At 36.1% G+C, this 16,504-nt stretch overlaps 1 pseudogene; it reads right to left on the bottom strand.

The window, feature by feature from the left end:
- Positions 1 to 3,539: 3,539 nt before the first annotated feature.
- LOC125085585 (peroxiredoxin-2-like) lies at positions 3,540 to 4,671 on the bottom strand (annotated as a pseudogene).
- Positions 4,672 to 16,504: the final 11,833 nt, after the last annotated feature.

Here is a 16,504-nt window from a genome sequence, read left to right as displayed (position 1 = left end):
TCAAACTGAGGTAAGTTATCTGGTTAAAAATAATGATACAATATTCTTTTTTTTTTTTTAAAGATTTTTAAAAATTTATTTTTAAGCAATCTCCACACCCAACATGTGGCTCTAACTCACAACCTCATGATCTAGAATTGCATGGTCTACCAACTGAGCCAGCTGAGAACCCCAATAATGCAATATTCATATTCAGCTAAGCCCTTCTTACATATTTTTCTGTTTTTGAAAAAAAGTTTGAGTGTATAACCTGCTGAGAGAGGAGATCACAATTCAGTGACATTAATTAATGTTTCCAGGAGGATTGTGAGCTATTTTGGTCAGTTACTCATTTAATTTAAATAATGCTATAATAACCATAAACGAGCTAATATCCAACTGAGTAGAAACATGTAAATACTGTTAGAATATCACAAGGGTGTTGTTAAAAAGCCCTCAAACAAGAGAGAAGTTTTACTTTTTAAGTGTAAAAAAACCACTTTGCCAATTTCAAAAGACACAGTTTTAATACCCAGTGGACACTTTGAGGGCATTACGTACTAGAAAAGAAAACAAAAACTTTCATTGAGAACAAATGTCAACAGAGAAACAATTTACTCTTGTGCTTATCTCAGCAGACAAATGTCAGCAGTTACACACAATAAATATGCTTATCTCAAAACACTCTGGCAGCTTTCGTAGGAAATAATAACAGCATTTTGGGTAAGAAAATGTTTTATTACATAGAAATAGCCTGCACAGCATAGGACATTGAATATCTCATTGATTTGAGGAAACTAATATTTGCTATTGTTACAATCAGCCACCTCCCCAGCAATACTCTGATTCTACATTGTCATTCTCTGCCTGTTTCATCTGTTTCTCTTCTCATTTTCATCTTCTCTTCACAAAAATTTGTTAAAATCTGTATTTCAACAGTGACAACCCAAGCCCCCATTCTCTGATCTGTTTTTTCAAGCCACCATAGATTTATTTCAGTGTTAGGAAACAAATATGTGTTAAGTTCTTACTCTACTAGGTTGAATCAGAATTTTTAATAAGAGATAGATTTTTAAATTAATAATGAACACAAAACGTGTTACCATAATAACAATTTAATGTAATATACTCTTCCTGATCCATGTCATATGCGTCTGGGTCTGCTTGGCTGAATACAGCTTTGCCAAGTATGAAAACAGCTTGCTTTCCCCCACCAGTGGTTAGTGGTTTTCCTTAAAACTTTGTGAAGAGTTATAATGAAGTATAATGTGCATAGAAAAAAAAAAGCCCATAATTTACAATTTTACAGTTTGAAGAAATACTAGAGTGAATACAGCCAGGTAAATACCACTACAAGAGGTGTAACTGCACCATCTTTCTCAGAATTCCCATCTACCCTCTCCTATTAGTGTTCCATTTATCCTTCCCCAATTTAACTGCTGCCTTGACCTCAAAGTCCATTGTTCAGTTTTAATTTTTTTAACCTCATATAAATGGAAACATGTAATATATACTGTTTGTTTTTTACCCCTTTTTCTTTTTTACACTCAGCATCATGTCGGTAAGTTTTATCTGGTTTATTGGATGTGGCTGAACATTTCATTTTCCTTGTTGCCTGGGATTGCTGGGTCATAAAGTATGCCCACTTTTGGCAGAAATAGATACTACAAAATGTGGATCACCCTGTAGATCACGAGCATGTTTTGTTTTTAGTCTTACTTCAGAAAGTCATGAATCTTAAAGTGGAAATTTATAAAAACATTAAAAGGATATTCAAAGGATATGGATGTTCAAAAGAATAGCAGATATCTATTGTAATTAACTTAACAAATTCTAATGCAAAAGAGTTATTTTTAATTTCAAGAATTAACTTTGCAAAGTTCATGTAGTACTGAATTGTTTGTAACAAAAAAGCATCTACTTTGTATGAAAAGAAGGGATACACACAAAAACATATATGCGCACACAAGTGTAAAGCATCTTTCATTTTATGTACAATAATTCAAAAAATTTATTATAACCACAATTTTACTTTTTAATACAAGATGAAGGAGATAAAAAGATTTGTAATCAAATGGAATTTTTTATTTTATTTATTCACTACTCCCTTTATTAAACATAGTGTTTCCAAGGACTATCACATTTTAAGTATAATCTGAAGGTATAATTATTGATATTGCTCATTTATTAACACTCACAAAATAATCTTTTTTCAGTCAAGGACATTCATGCACATTGACTTTTTTTATATAAGATTTATAATCACATAAACTAATCTTCCCTTTTTCAGCAGTATCCATGCCAAAATCAAATAATTTTCTTCTGAGAAAAAAATTCTAAGAAGAGTGATCACAGTTTCTATAATAAAGGTAATGATGTTCTGTTAAAGATTGTCAGAGGCAGCTTGAGATTCTTCTCCCTCTTTTCCCCTGGAACTTTTAGTCAAGAAAAACATTAGCAAAACCAGGACAACTCTTAGAGAAACCAGGTGAATTAAAGGCAAGTTGAAAAAGTGGATCTTGTAGCCTGTGTAACACAGGAGAATATAAACCAGGTGCGAAGTGTGACAAACACGTCCCTTCGGGGCACCTGGGTGGCTCAGTGGGTTAAGCCTCTGCGTTCGGCTCAGGTCATGATCTCAGGGTCCTGGGATTGAGCCCCGCATCAGGCTCTCTGCTCGGCAGGGAGCCTGCTTCTCCCTCTCTCTCTGCCTGCCTCTCTGCCTACTTGTGATCTCTGTCTGTCAAAAAAATAAATAAAATCTTGAAACAAAACAAAACAAAACATGTCCCTTCATGTGTTCAAGTTACACAGTAAAAGCACCCTGACTCTTCCTCTCAGCATTTTAAGAAAGCAACTTTTGAATGCTTCCAATGACTAAGTCTACAAGAGGAACAGTAAGTTATGTGGAATTTAAGGATTTGTGCAGGTATGTATTCTCATTTCTCTTGGGTAAATACCCAGACATAAGATAATCAAGTATATTATGTTCATCTTTATCAGAAACCACCAACCTAAGTGGTTACGTTTTGACTTTCTTACCAACTGCAGGAGCTTACTAGCATCAGTTGTTTTAATGTTAGCCTTTGCAGTGGGGTGTTAGAGTAGGACATTGTTTCAATTTTCACTTCTCTAATGACTAATGATTTTGAGCACTTTTCATCATCTTTTGGCCAACTGTAAATCTTCTTTGCTGATGTGTAAGAGATGTAGGCATTCCTTATATATCCTGGATATAGGTCTTTAATCAAACACAAATGTGTAATTATTTCTTTCTCATTGTAAAAGTGTACTAGTATAAGGCCTTCCCCTTCTCAGAAATTTGTTTTTGTTTGGTTTGCTTCTGTTTTTGTTTTTCCTGTCCTCATACTTTATTGGCCACTTCTGGGCCTATGCCCAGCTAGGTGGGCTCCTGGAAGGGGGTCACCATTCACCAGCTCCCAGCAGGGAGAATGAGAAGGCTTTGGCCTAGCCCTCCAGAGTCATGGATTATGGAGTTTAAAGGGGAGAGTCTGGCCTTTCTTGGGTCAGCATGAGGTATCCAGGTAGGGATGTAGGTGTTACCAACAGCCCAAGTTTTCCACCTGTCTGCCAGCCTCCTTGTGTTTGGAGAAGTATTCTATTCTGTGCTGTTGTCCATGTTGGGCCTGACTGTGTTGTCGCCTGGCTTCCAGTCAGTGGCTTCCAGCCAGCGGGACAGACTCCCCCATCCTCATGTGTGTACCGGAAGGCCTGGACCAGCCTCAGAGCTTGGTCCACAGAGCACCCTATAGGCAAATCACTGACAGTGATCTGGCGAAGGGCACCCTTGCCATAAATGATAAAGACGTCCCTGTAGACAATGCCTTCATCTTCTTTCGGCAGGCCATAATCTTGGGACAGGTTTCTGGTACATCAGCCAGCAGGGGGACGTTCAGAGAGCCCAAACCTCTTTCCTTCCTTGGAATGCTGATCCAAGCTGGATGGGTGATCCGGGAGTCTACAGAGACCCCCAGTAGTGCACAGCCTGGCTTGCCAAAGTCCTTGGCATGCTCACTGGAAGGCATGATCTCCAGAGGGCAGACAAAGGTGATGTCCAGCTGGTGAAAAAGAGGACTGAATATTTCTCTCTGTAGTCACAAAACTTCCCCTCCTGGAAGGTGGCCTGGTAGTTCTGGGCAGGCTTTCCCAAGTGTGCTTTGCTGGGGAGTCATGACTGAAAACTGCCTGAGCAAGAGCAGGACACACGTGATGGCAGACTCACGGATGTCTCCCCCGCCCCCCCTTCTCAGAATTGCTTTAATGCTATTACAATTTCTCCTTTCTTTATAATTATTTAAAATATGTTAATTTAAGCCTAAATTCCAGATCAATGAATACTTTTGTGTAAATATTACAAAATGGCTTTTTTAGATAACTGGTTTTGCATTGTATTTGATTAAAATCCACGTGCTGAAGAGGCGGGTGGGTTATGGACTTTGGGGAGGGTATGTGCTATGGTGAGTGCTGTGAAGTGTGTAAACCTGGTGATTCACAGACCCGTACACCTGGGGGTAAAAATATACTATATGTTTATAAAAAATAAAATTAAAAAAAAATACACGTGCTGAGATTTTTAAATGGCATATATATACATAGGATTATTCTCAGCTGCTTTGTTGCAAACCCGAATTTTTCTCTAGACATGCCTGAACCGTGCTGCTGCTGATTCATGGCCAATAAAAGATTACATGTGCTGCTTAATGACTAAAATAATTCTGTGGTAAGATTTGAAACATATCATGGGCAAGCCTGTATCCAGTTTATAAGTACACACACACACACAAACATCCGTATATAATATAAATTTCAGTCTTAGAGTTTCTGTTATCTTTTAGTTGTTTGAGTTAACTTTTAGTTTTAGTTTTTGAGTTATTGAGTTAGATCATGTAGCCAAGCTTGGACAGTAAAACCAGATAGCATACAAAATACCCATTCTCAGATGAGACTGTAGCTTCTGCGACCAGCGTAACTGATATCTAGCTTGGTGCTTTATGGTCCATAGATAAAGAGTGTTCTGTGCCAATGAGGTGACAATGTGAAAGCTGTTTTTGAATGTCTCACTCTTGCCTGATAATTGCCTGTGCTTTTCTCCTCCTACTGAATAATATCCTTCACATTTATGTACACTCTGTAGAGCTTTATAAATCCTTCCAGTAATTCAAGAAAGCAAAATTATTGCACATGGCATAGCATATTACCATATTTTTGTGTGTTTGGTGCATAATTATTTGTTGAACAAGACAATTCCAATTAAGGTTGGAATCCAATTGAAAATTAGGTTATACTTGATAACATATTCAGTCATATAGAGGAAATTATTAAATATGCTATTTTATGTGATTTCCCTTATTTTTCTGTATGTCCAATAATATTCTATGAAAAAAATCATAAGGATATTTTAATCCTATATATTTTACTTTAATTTTAAACACTGATTAATATCAATAATAGATATTCATAAAATATGAACAATAGTTAAATGATAGTCAATTAATTGTCAAATAAGCTTTTTGATAATTTTCTAATAGAGGTTTTTTATTATAATAATAAAATTATTCAGAAATCAAATGTATCATGGCTTGCATCTTCACATGCTTGCTTTTTCTCTCATTCCTTAATTTTCCTTAATTTTATTATGTTCACAAAGTAAATATTCTGAGCTAGTTACCATCTAGCTAGACAAAACAAAGGAAAGCACCGGTGAAGCTGGTTCCATTAAAAAGATATAGAATGTTTGGTGTCCCAAATTTATCAGTCATTGTCCACAGAATATAGTGGATGAGTGGTTGGTTTTTGGAGACCCGAAGATTTGTGCTTGAACCCATTCTGGCTCAGGCGACATGTTCTGTGACTTTGGACAAATTACCAAACTATCTAAATCCAGTGTTCTCATATATAAGATGGTAATGATTTTATTTGAAGTGATTACAGGATATGAAACATACATATTGGTTTGTCATTTTCTTGCATAGTGTAAGCAATTACAAAATATTAGCTGTTATTTTATTATAGTAATCTCCAGGCTTCACCATGCTTTGTGAAAAAAGGCTCCATTCTAAGGCTCTTTTCTTGTCTATCTCAGTATCTATCCTTTTGTCTCAGTAATGTCTCATCTTTCTTAATAGAATAGCTTCTCTGTATGTATATTGCCATGTATTTGATTATGAATAAACTAATTGTTAGATTCTGGATCCTTCCCTTTCTTCCTAACTGAAATTTGTGAGAACTTATTAAAAATAATCATGTTTTTAATTGTTTTACTTTAGGGCATTGTTATCTGTTTTGCTATAACTAGACTCTTAGTGCCAACATAACTCACAAGTGGCCTTTATTTTACTGGGCAATTGATCCAAAACAATACAACAAATACTATAGGGTAGAGGCTACTTGTATTTTCTTCTATTCACCAATATTTATCAGTAGTCTAGCACAGTACCTGAAACAGAGTATCTATAGAGTACCTCTTGAACATATGGATGAAACTAGCATACCAAGACCACTCTTTTGGAGAGAATCTTAAAGAAAATGTTTCTGGATCTCCTAAGTTATTTTAGGCTTCTTTGAATATATTATAGAAACATTCATGGATATAGATAATATAACTTGTCAATCTAATTTGCCTAAACTCTTTGAATTTTTTTTTTTTTAAATATTTACTTGTTTAGGGATGCCTGGAGTGGCTCAGTCAGTTAAGCCTCTGCCTTCAGCTCAGGTCATGATCCCAGGGTCCTGGGATTGAGCCCCACATTGGGCTCCCTGCTCAGCAGAGAGCCTGCTTCTTCCTCTCCCTCTGCTGCTCTCTCCTACTTGTTCTCTCTACCTCTCTGTCAAATAATAAATAAAATCTTTAAAAAAAAATTTACTTGTTTATTTTAAGAGAAAGAGTGAGCATGTGTGAGAGGGGCAGAGTGAGAAAGAACCTCAAGCCGACTACACTGAGTGCAGAGCCTGATGCGGGACTTGATCTCTCGACCCTGAGATCAGGACCTGAGCCAAAACCAACAGTTGGACACTCAACCAACTGTGCCACCCAGGCAGCCCAATATTTTAATTTTAAAAATTATCGTACAATGAAATAAAGCTGATAATTTTAAGTTGACATTAACTTAATTATCTACTCTGTGCAGTAAACTGTGTCTTGCTTTACATAATTAGTTCACATAATAATAAAATGACATTGTGATCTGGGTTGTATCATGCCCATTTTACAACAATGTAGAGTTGTTTATCAAAGTTTATACAGTTTTAACTGTGATTTAAATTTAATTTTATATGACTTCAAATTGTTCAAAACCTCAGCCACTTTACTACTAGATTTCTTTAAATGCTTCTAAAAATGAATTAACTTCTGAACTTATATGTTTTGAATCTATATACACTCATCAATAGCTAGAAAAAAATATTTTTGCTGAAACTGCATTATCATTTTTAATATACAGTAAATGTCCCTTCAGTCTGTAAGTTTTTGTTGGTCTTACTTTTTGTGACACTGTTTTGAATTAAGAAAAAAATATCTTCTGTACTGGGGTGACATGCATAACAGTATTTAGTGATTTCTAAATCCTAGGAAGATGCATTTCTTTCTTTTTTTTTATTTTTTAAACCAGAACACAACACTTACAAGTATTGAAGTATAAAGTATATAATATTTTGAAGCAATATTTAATAGGAGTTTCTGGGGCACCTGGTTGGCTCAGTCGGTTAAAGCCTCTGCCTTCCACTCAGGTGATGATCCCAGTGTCCTGGGATTGAGCCCCACATCGTGTCTCTGCTCAGCAGGGAGCCTGCTTCCTCCTCTCTCTGCCTGCCTCTCTGCCTACTTGTGATCTCTGTCTGTCAAATAAATAAATAAAATTTTTTAAAAAATTAATAGGAGTTTCTCTTTACTGACCCAGACTATTTTATAGAACTTTCATTTCTGGGGAGAAAATAAATAAATAAATAATCTCATCTTGACTTAAATGAGACAGAACATTTGACATAGCACAGGTGCACTGCTGCCTCTATGAGGATGGCAACACACCAAACTACACATCAGAGAAGCTCATTCTAAACCAGGAAGCAAGCTGGTATTCCACTGGTATTTATAAGAATAATGGACAACTTGAATGAAGAACTTAAGTAAAAGGTAAATCTCTGTATCATGTTTTCTGATTCTCTCTTGACTTAAAGAGACTGTATACCAATTTTATGTCATTTTTCTATTTGTCCTATTTAACCTCTTTGTCTCAGCTTACTGGTCTTTTTATTTTATTTTTTTTTAAAGATTTTATTTATTTATTTGACAGAGAGAGATCACAAGTAGACAGAGAGGCAGGCAGAGAGAGAGAGAGAGAGAGAGGGAAGCAGGCTCCCCGCTGAGCAGAGAGCCCGACGCGGGCCTCGATCCCAGGACCCTGAGATCACGACCTGAGCCGAAGGCAGCGGCTTAACCCACTGAGCCACCCAGGCGCCCTTACTGGTCTTTTTAAAATGATAATAACAAGGTGCCTCAGTGCAGTAGGTAGTGTGTCAGTCTCATAAAATGATAATAACAGTGTTGTTCAGTGTCGTCAGAAACATATTAAGTGCCTCAATAGTAGCTGTGATGGTAATAGTAGTAGAAATAGGAGCGGCAGTGGGCTATAGTGGGCTTGTTTAGCAGTATGGGGGGAAAACACTTTATATTCAAAGCTCATGGAAGGACACTTAGAAATATTTGCAAAACAATCTTTATGGTGTTGCATGGGATGGATGTAGGGCTGGGGAAGGAAGGAGCCCTTTCTCAACCAGCTCTATCTCATTACAGCATGGATCCTTTGGAAGTGAAGGAGTTCCATGCACTAAAAATAAGTCTTCCTTTTAAAAATATGTGTTGCATAAATAGTGTAAGAGGATGCATGGGACTTCTTTTGAACTGCTATGAATATGCTTGAGGTTCAACAGGCTTTCAAGAAGCTGTTTAAGTGCTGCATTAGAACCTAGGGACAGTGGTGCTTAGTGAAAGTGTGGGTGCAGGGGGATCACTCTGCTTTCTCAGAAACCAATCTGCTCAGACTGAACAGTCCACTTCTGAGCTAAAAAAAAAAAAAAAAAAAAAAAAAAAAAAGGCAAACTACCCCATCCTAAGGAGAAGATATTGTTTTAACTTTATTTTTGATCATATTGTTACTGGTATTGTTCATTCTAAGCTGAAAACAAAACTATCCTGGGAACAATATCCTAGACTTTTGACACTTGTAATAGGTGGAAAATAGATTGTAGTTTGTCTCTTCTTAAACAAGATTCATTAGATCAAAAATTTAAAGTGAGAGATTGAATAAAAAGTAATTTTTAGTCTATAAATATAAAAGTTTAGAAACTAAATATGTCATGGTTAAAAGATGAGTAGTGTTATACTGGATTATGCACTATTATACTTGGGACTTACTCCCTGAAGACAGATTGCTATTAGTTCTGTTAAAAAAAAAAAAGAAAGAGGGACGCCTGGGTGGCTCAGTTGGTTAAGCAGCTGCCTTTGGCTCAGGTCATGATCCCAGCGTCCTGGGATCGAGTCCCACATCGGGCTCCTTGCTCGGCGGGGAGCCTGCTTCTCCCTCTGCCTCTGCCTGCCATTCTGTCTGCCTGTGCTTGCTCTCTCTCCCTCTCTCTCTGACAAATAAAATCTAAAAAAAAAAAAAAAAAGAAGAAAGAAAGAAAGATAGAAAGAAAGAAAAGTATACAAGACATTTCTTTGAAAAATACTTGCATTCTTTCTGTTTGTCTTGAGAAATTTAAACTTAGTTTTCAACAGCATATACTTCTGGAAAAAGAATCTTAGTTTAGGTTGCAACTGTCCTGATGAAATCATGTTATTACCTTTTTTTGAAAGAAGTATTGAAGATCATGTAGACTGATTCATCCCCAGTGCTAGCTCTTCACTTCCCCCACATCTCCAAAAGGCTGCTGTGTTGTGTAGCTACTATCTGACAACTATCATGATGTACTACTTTACATCATAGCATACTCCAGAATTATCTTTTTTAGGAAACAAAACTAAGAAAGGAACAATGCAAGAATTATGGCCTTGTTAATAATTGACCACAATATATTTCAACTTCCATCACACCATCTTGATATAAACAGCTACATATATCTTTTCATTTACTCAGTTCTGTTTTATAATTTTTAAATAAAAATTTTTTAATAGATTTTATTTATTTATTTGACAGACAGAGATCACAAGTAGGCAGAGAGGCAGGCAGAAAGAGAAGAGGAAGCAGGCTCTCTGCTGAGCAGAGACCCCAGTGCAGGGCTCTATCCCAGGACCCTGGAATCATGACCTGAGCCGAAGGCAGAGGCTTTAACCCACTGAGCCACCCAGGTGCCCCAATTTTTAAATTTTATAATTTTCTCATATATATATCCCATGCTTCCTGATTGAATTTATTTTTGCATTTTTTAGGGTTCATTTTTGTATTTGTTTTTTTACTATTATGAACAGGTTCTTATTTTCCTTTCTACTGGCAATAAGAACAAGCATTTCCTTGATTTTAAATGTTCATAATAGGGGCGCCTGTGTGGCTCAGTGGATTAAAGCCTCTGCCTTCGGCTCGGGTCATGATCCTGGAGTCCTGGGATGGAGCCCGCATCGGGCTCTCTGTTCAGCAGGGAGCCAGCTTCCTCCTCTCTCTCTCTCTCTCTCTCTGCCTAGTTGTGATCTCTGTCAAATAAATAAAATAAAATCTTTAAAAAATATAAATAAATGTTCATAATATACTTTCACAATTCAGTGCAAGAATGTTATATTCAGGAGCCTTGAATATGTCTGTCTTGTCTGGATGTAGGGTAGGGGTGTTTGTATTTTATATGGTGAAGGGGGTAGCACGTGGAAAATAAATGTATTCACTACACAAATAGATTATTTTAAGCAACTCTGAAATATAAGGCACTGTGCTAAAGAATAACAAAGATAAAAAGAAATAAAAAGTATGGTTATTCATTTTGGAGTAATTTGCTACTAAAAGATCAATTAAGAAATACACAAAGGAGTAAAAACATAAGCTAAAAAATAAGCTACAGACCACATGGCTAGAGCACCTACTTTATAATTTAAACTTTATGAAATTTGGGGGTTGAATCAACAACACAAAAATGTATTATGCACCTAACACATATTAGAATTTGAATACATGTATCTCCCTGAGTCTGAGAAGACTGCTATATAAGTACCACTAATCATAAATGGAAATGCACACTAACTGGGCAACATAACAGCAGGGCCAGATAGTGAGTCTAGGTCTCAATGAAATAAATTAGGAAACTTTTATAGTAAAAATTAACCTTACTTAGTAAATAGGAGTGAGCTATATAGAGAGAGTTTGAGAGGATATTATTTTACTTACTAATGCAATCATTTACCAATGAATCATTTAATCATTTACTAAGGTAATGGTAATTTTAATGACTCTTACATATATATGCTACACATATATGTTCATATATATGTATATAATGTTTCTAAAGTCTGCTAAATATTGATTCTGTGAATAAGAGAGGAAAGGGTAAATTGTGTATGAAATTGTGATTCATTAGACTATGTCTTACTCATCTTCAATTACCCTAATCCTATCAAAGGACATTCTCATTAATTATTTCTTGACTGAATACCTGAATTCACATGAGGGAGACAGATATAGAAACAAATAAATTTATTAGGATGTTTTAGGGATAGAATATATAGATTGTAGTGAGATCACAAAAGAAGAATTATTTCATTTGAAGAGTTCAGGAGAAGTAACAAATGAGTTGAAAGTTGACAGATGAGTAGTTGCTGCCCAGTAAATAGAGTCATTTTGGAAATTAAGTTCAACCCCAAAAGACACCTGAGTCATTGAATAAGGTGCTCTGCAGAACTGTAGATATTTTGATAAGGTTGGTTTGGAAAAATTGGGGGTAAAGTGAAAAAAGGCCCAACTGGCACTGGGAGCATCCCAATCATGAAAGCCTGGGCATAATATACTAAGAAGTTTGGGTTTCATCCTGTAAAAAACTATAATCCATTGAAGATTTTTAAACAATGGAGTAATATGGTAATCTTTCATCTTAGAAAAATCACTCTGACTGTCATGGAAAATATGAATGGAGAAAAGCAAGTTAGGAGGCAGAGGAATGAGGTTGGAGAATATGACAATGGTTGAGAAGAGAAAATGGGAGTCTGAACTAAGCCATTTACTGTGGTGTTAAAACTGAACACAGGAACAAAAGGTGAAAAAATATAAAAGTTGGCACTTGTAGGAACAGGGATTAAAAACATAATACGGTTAAAAGATAGTTCCCAGGTTTATTTCCTCAATGACTGAGATGAAGGAAATCTCTGTAGTCAAGAAAAGAAAAAGAGGAATAGTACAGAGATATCTATGGCATTTTTTTCATGGAGTCATCAAGCACCAGGATACAGAGGACAAAACTTTTGAAGATGCAATGGGCAAAATAAATAATCTTTAAAACCACTTAAAAGAGATGGAATTTGAAGCATGGGAGAAAACAAGTACAAAGATGAGGAGTGCATTAGAAGAGGTAGAAAAGAGGACTTACGGAAGAACACGGGGCATAGCAACACATAAAAGAAGCAAAGAAAGAAAGAACATCCTGTGAATGAGGCTGAAAATTAATAATAAGGGAGAAACTAGGAGATAAGACAGAATACATTATACCAAAAGCCAAACAAGGGTATCATTTCAGGAGTATAGATTTAAAAATCTCTCAAGGCATCTACAGACCCAACCAGAGGCAGTAATAACACCTATGATTAAGACATCTGAAAGTGAAATTCTGTGTGCAGAGAATGCCTGAGGTCTCTCTCTCTCTCTTTTTTTTTTCAGGCTAGAATCCACTAACATCTCATTGATTTGCTAAATCCTTCTGAGATTAAATGGATCCCTTTGATTATTAAGAAAATAGCATAAAAGTAGAAGAGACTCCATCATTTCAGATGCCTAACACCATCTCATTAAGTAATGGGATTATCAGTTGCTTACAGAAAAGTAAGAACAATAGAATATGATTAAATGGCAAGATCTGTTATACAAGTAAGTGCCGAAGAAGTCCTGGGGCCTGAGAAGTCAATTTCAGATGAATCAGATTGAACAGAAACAAGAAGTGAACGCCATGATTTCCTTGGGAATAGTGTTCAGTGGAATTACTGGATAGGTATCTGGTACTTGTGGGTATAATAAGTGAGCTAAAGAGAACACAATAGAAAAGAAGCACAGGAAAGTAAAGGAAAGAATAGTTCTGAGTAATGAAATGACTTGACTTTAAAAATGCTAATTATACCTTCAACTTCTCATCCCAACTGAAATAAGTCGCACCATTTATAAAAGGGAAACAAACCTGCATTGATTCTTGAAACTGCACACATTTTGTGTAGCACACACAAACAAGGTTAAAAAATAATGCCAAGACTGACAATTTGCCCTCCTAATAAAGAATGATTCTCAGAAAATAATTGGAAAACCTTTGTACGCATTCCACTAATACACAGGTTTGACAGGTGTGGTAGGTGGTGAGAACAGCCAAAAGGCGAATGTGGGAACAAGATTTAAATTCTTCAATGCTGTAAAGCAAACACACACCACAAATGGTCTGAAATCAGGTAAGGTTTGCCCGGTGACTTTCCTAAGCAGGAACTAGACAGAGGAGAGTAGAGAAGATGTTTCTTTTTTAAAAGAATAGGTGAATAAACCCACAAGGAAACTGATTTTTCACAAAATTAATACCTGGTAGGGAAAAAAGTTTCATAAGAAAGCTGTATGCTGAAACTGGTCATAGTACAGAGTTCTGCAGAAGATGAAATAGTGTAATGAAGATAAATGCATCCAACATCTTGAGACTGCTGTGCCCTCCAATTTTTTCTCAGGATACTTAAGCCCTTGCCAGACAAACAAATGAAAATTAGCAAATCTCTTATCCAGAAACCATGGTGTTATTCTTAAGTCTTACTTTCTCAAAACCCCCAAAAGTTGCTATGGTTCCATGACCCAAATCCAAGACTCAGCCAACCAGCAACTTTAATGCAGACTTGATTTGATAAATTCTGTTTCACTCTTATGGTCTTACAATACATTAACCATAAATACAAAGAAAAATTTTTTAAGCATAATAAGGATATTGCTTGTCTGCTTAAAATTCAGTGATTCCTGATGCTCAGGGTTAAGTCCAGAGAGCTTAACATTGTTTACAAGTCCTTTCTGAGTTTGCTGCTGAATATCAACACAGCCTCATTTTTAGTAAGTATGCACTTTGAAGTTTATCCTCTAACCCTACACAGATCTCCTTATAGATCAGTAACAAAGCCACACGCTTGGGTCTCTTCGTGCCTTCGAACATCCTCTTTTTAATTCCTTGCACCTTGTTCCTACTCTCAACATCCTAAGCTATATGAATTTCTACACTTTGAGGGTAATAGAGAAGTATTAGAGAATGAAAGCTTGTAGAACAGTCAGATCTGGTTTAAATTTCTACGTCTTTCATTTGCTAGATATGGCACCAACCTATGCTTTCTTGTGAAGATTGAAATACATTAAATTAGACATTGAAGGATTGTACCTGGCACAAAGCAAGCCTTCAAGAATATGGAGTCGTTGGAGCATAACAAATAGCATGGAGGACAAGGGGAGATGGAGAGGAGAAGGGAGTTGAGGGAAATTGGAAGGGGAGGTGAACCATGAGAGACTATGGACTCTGAAAAACGATCTGAGAATTTCGAAGGGGTGGGGGGTGGGAGGTAGGGGGCACCAGGTGGTGGGTATTGTAGAGGGCACGGATTGCATGGAGCACTGGGTGTGGTGCAAAAATGATGAATACTGTTATGCTGAAAAAATAAAAAAATTAAAAAAAAAAAGAATATGGAGTCGTAGAAATAATATGATCACTACTAATTGGTTTTGTGAAAAGTGTTGATACTTCTTGGAATGCAAAGCATAGTTTGACCTTAATAATGTATTTCATGTTGATTTGGAATATTTGATTTATTAGAGAAGTTGAAGAAATGTATATAAGTTGTTTACGGAAAATAATTTGTAAATTCACCAAGTGCCCTGTTTTCACAACACTCTTTAAAACATGGAAAAGTTAAAAAAAAAAAACACCTATCACTTATTATCAATCAGTTATAAGCAGTCATTACCAAATCTATGAGGACAAGGCTGATACAATCAGCTATGAAAGTCTACTTATCTCAGCTGAGAGAGGAACCGTTGTGACTTTTTAAATCATTATCATCAGAGTAAGTAAAGAAAATAAAAACACCATTGACTGGACAAAATAAGAGAAATGGCTTTTCTAAATCCATTAATAATAATATTTATATCAAGCTATCCTCTCTACAAAGGAAAATTCTTATATAGTAGATTTTCTTCCCTTGTTGATTGTCCCAGGTGAACTGTCTAGTTATGAAAAAAACAGAAATGTGTTTGTGACACATTTGACATAATGACAGCTTACTTCACAGAGAAGAAATAATGAGGAGACCAGACTGTCCAGTGCAGCTGGTCTAAATTGCAACCTCAAAAACTATCATTATTAAGTGATTATCAAATGGTTCACAATTTGCCCACCATCACCAATCAAGAGACATTTGCTCAAGCCACATTCCCTTAGACAAAAACTACAAAGTAATTATTTCTTTTAAAAATGTACATCAATTTCACCACCATAAAAGTTACAAACATGAAGGGGGTGACTTTTTTCCTAATGTAAAGTTGTTATTAGTCTGCAAATATAGGTGAATATGATACAAGAAACCTCTCAAATCTCCAATATTAATAATGGCTAACCTGTACTACCGTATACATACACACACACACACAAAGAAGAAAGCTAAATTGAAATATCAATTTACTGATAAGTACTTTTTCCTGAATGTACTTCTTTACATAAAGTAATTAATTCAAAGAGACAAAGGTAAAATGAATGAATAATTATCATATTTTACAATAGTTAAAATAGGATTGAGAACAAGCAAATTTAAAATATCTTGAATACAAAGACCTAGCTTAAGAAATAATTGTATTTTTGTTTGTTTAAATCAGTTATTTTCAATAGACTGCATTGTTGTTCTTAACAGGCATTTAAACATTTCTGAGGAAGGGGCACCTGAATGGCTCAGTCAGTTAAGTATCTGACTCTTAATTTTTGCTCAGGTCATAATCTCTCCCTCGTGGAATGGAGCCTTAAGTCAGGCTCAGGCTGGGCATGGAGTCTGCTTATGATTCTCTCTCTCTCCCTCTGCCCCTGCTATCCCCCTCCTCACCTCCAGCTCTTACTCATGTAGTCTCTCTCTCTCCCCAACCCCTCTCTCATTTCTGAGGAAAATACGAAAATCCTGGCTAAATGATTGTTGTAAACTACCGGCATTTAGTGGGCAGAAGATCCAGATGCTAGACATTCTCCAGTGCATAAAACAATTCTACACAACAAAGAATTGATCCACATGATTTAGGAATGACCTCATCTACCTCTAAGATAGATCACATTCTAGGTC

Source organism: Lutra lutra, chromosome 15 (genome assembly GCF_902655055.1).
Source record: "Lutra lutra chromosome 15, mLutLut1.2, whole genome shotgun sequence".
NCBI classification, from domain to species: domain Eukaryota; kingdom Metazoa; phylum Chordata; class Mammalia; order Carnivora; family Mustelidae; genus Lutra; species Lutra lutra.
This window is presented reverse-complemented; position numbering and strand designations above follow the sequence as displayed.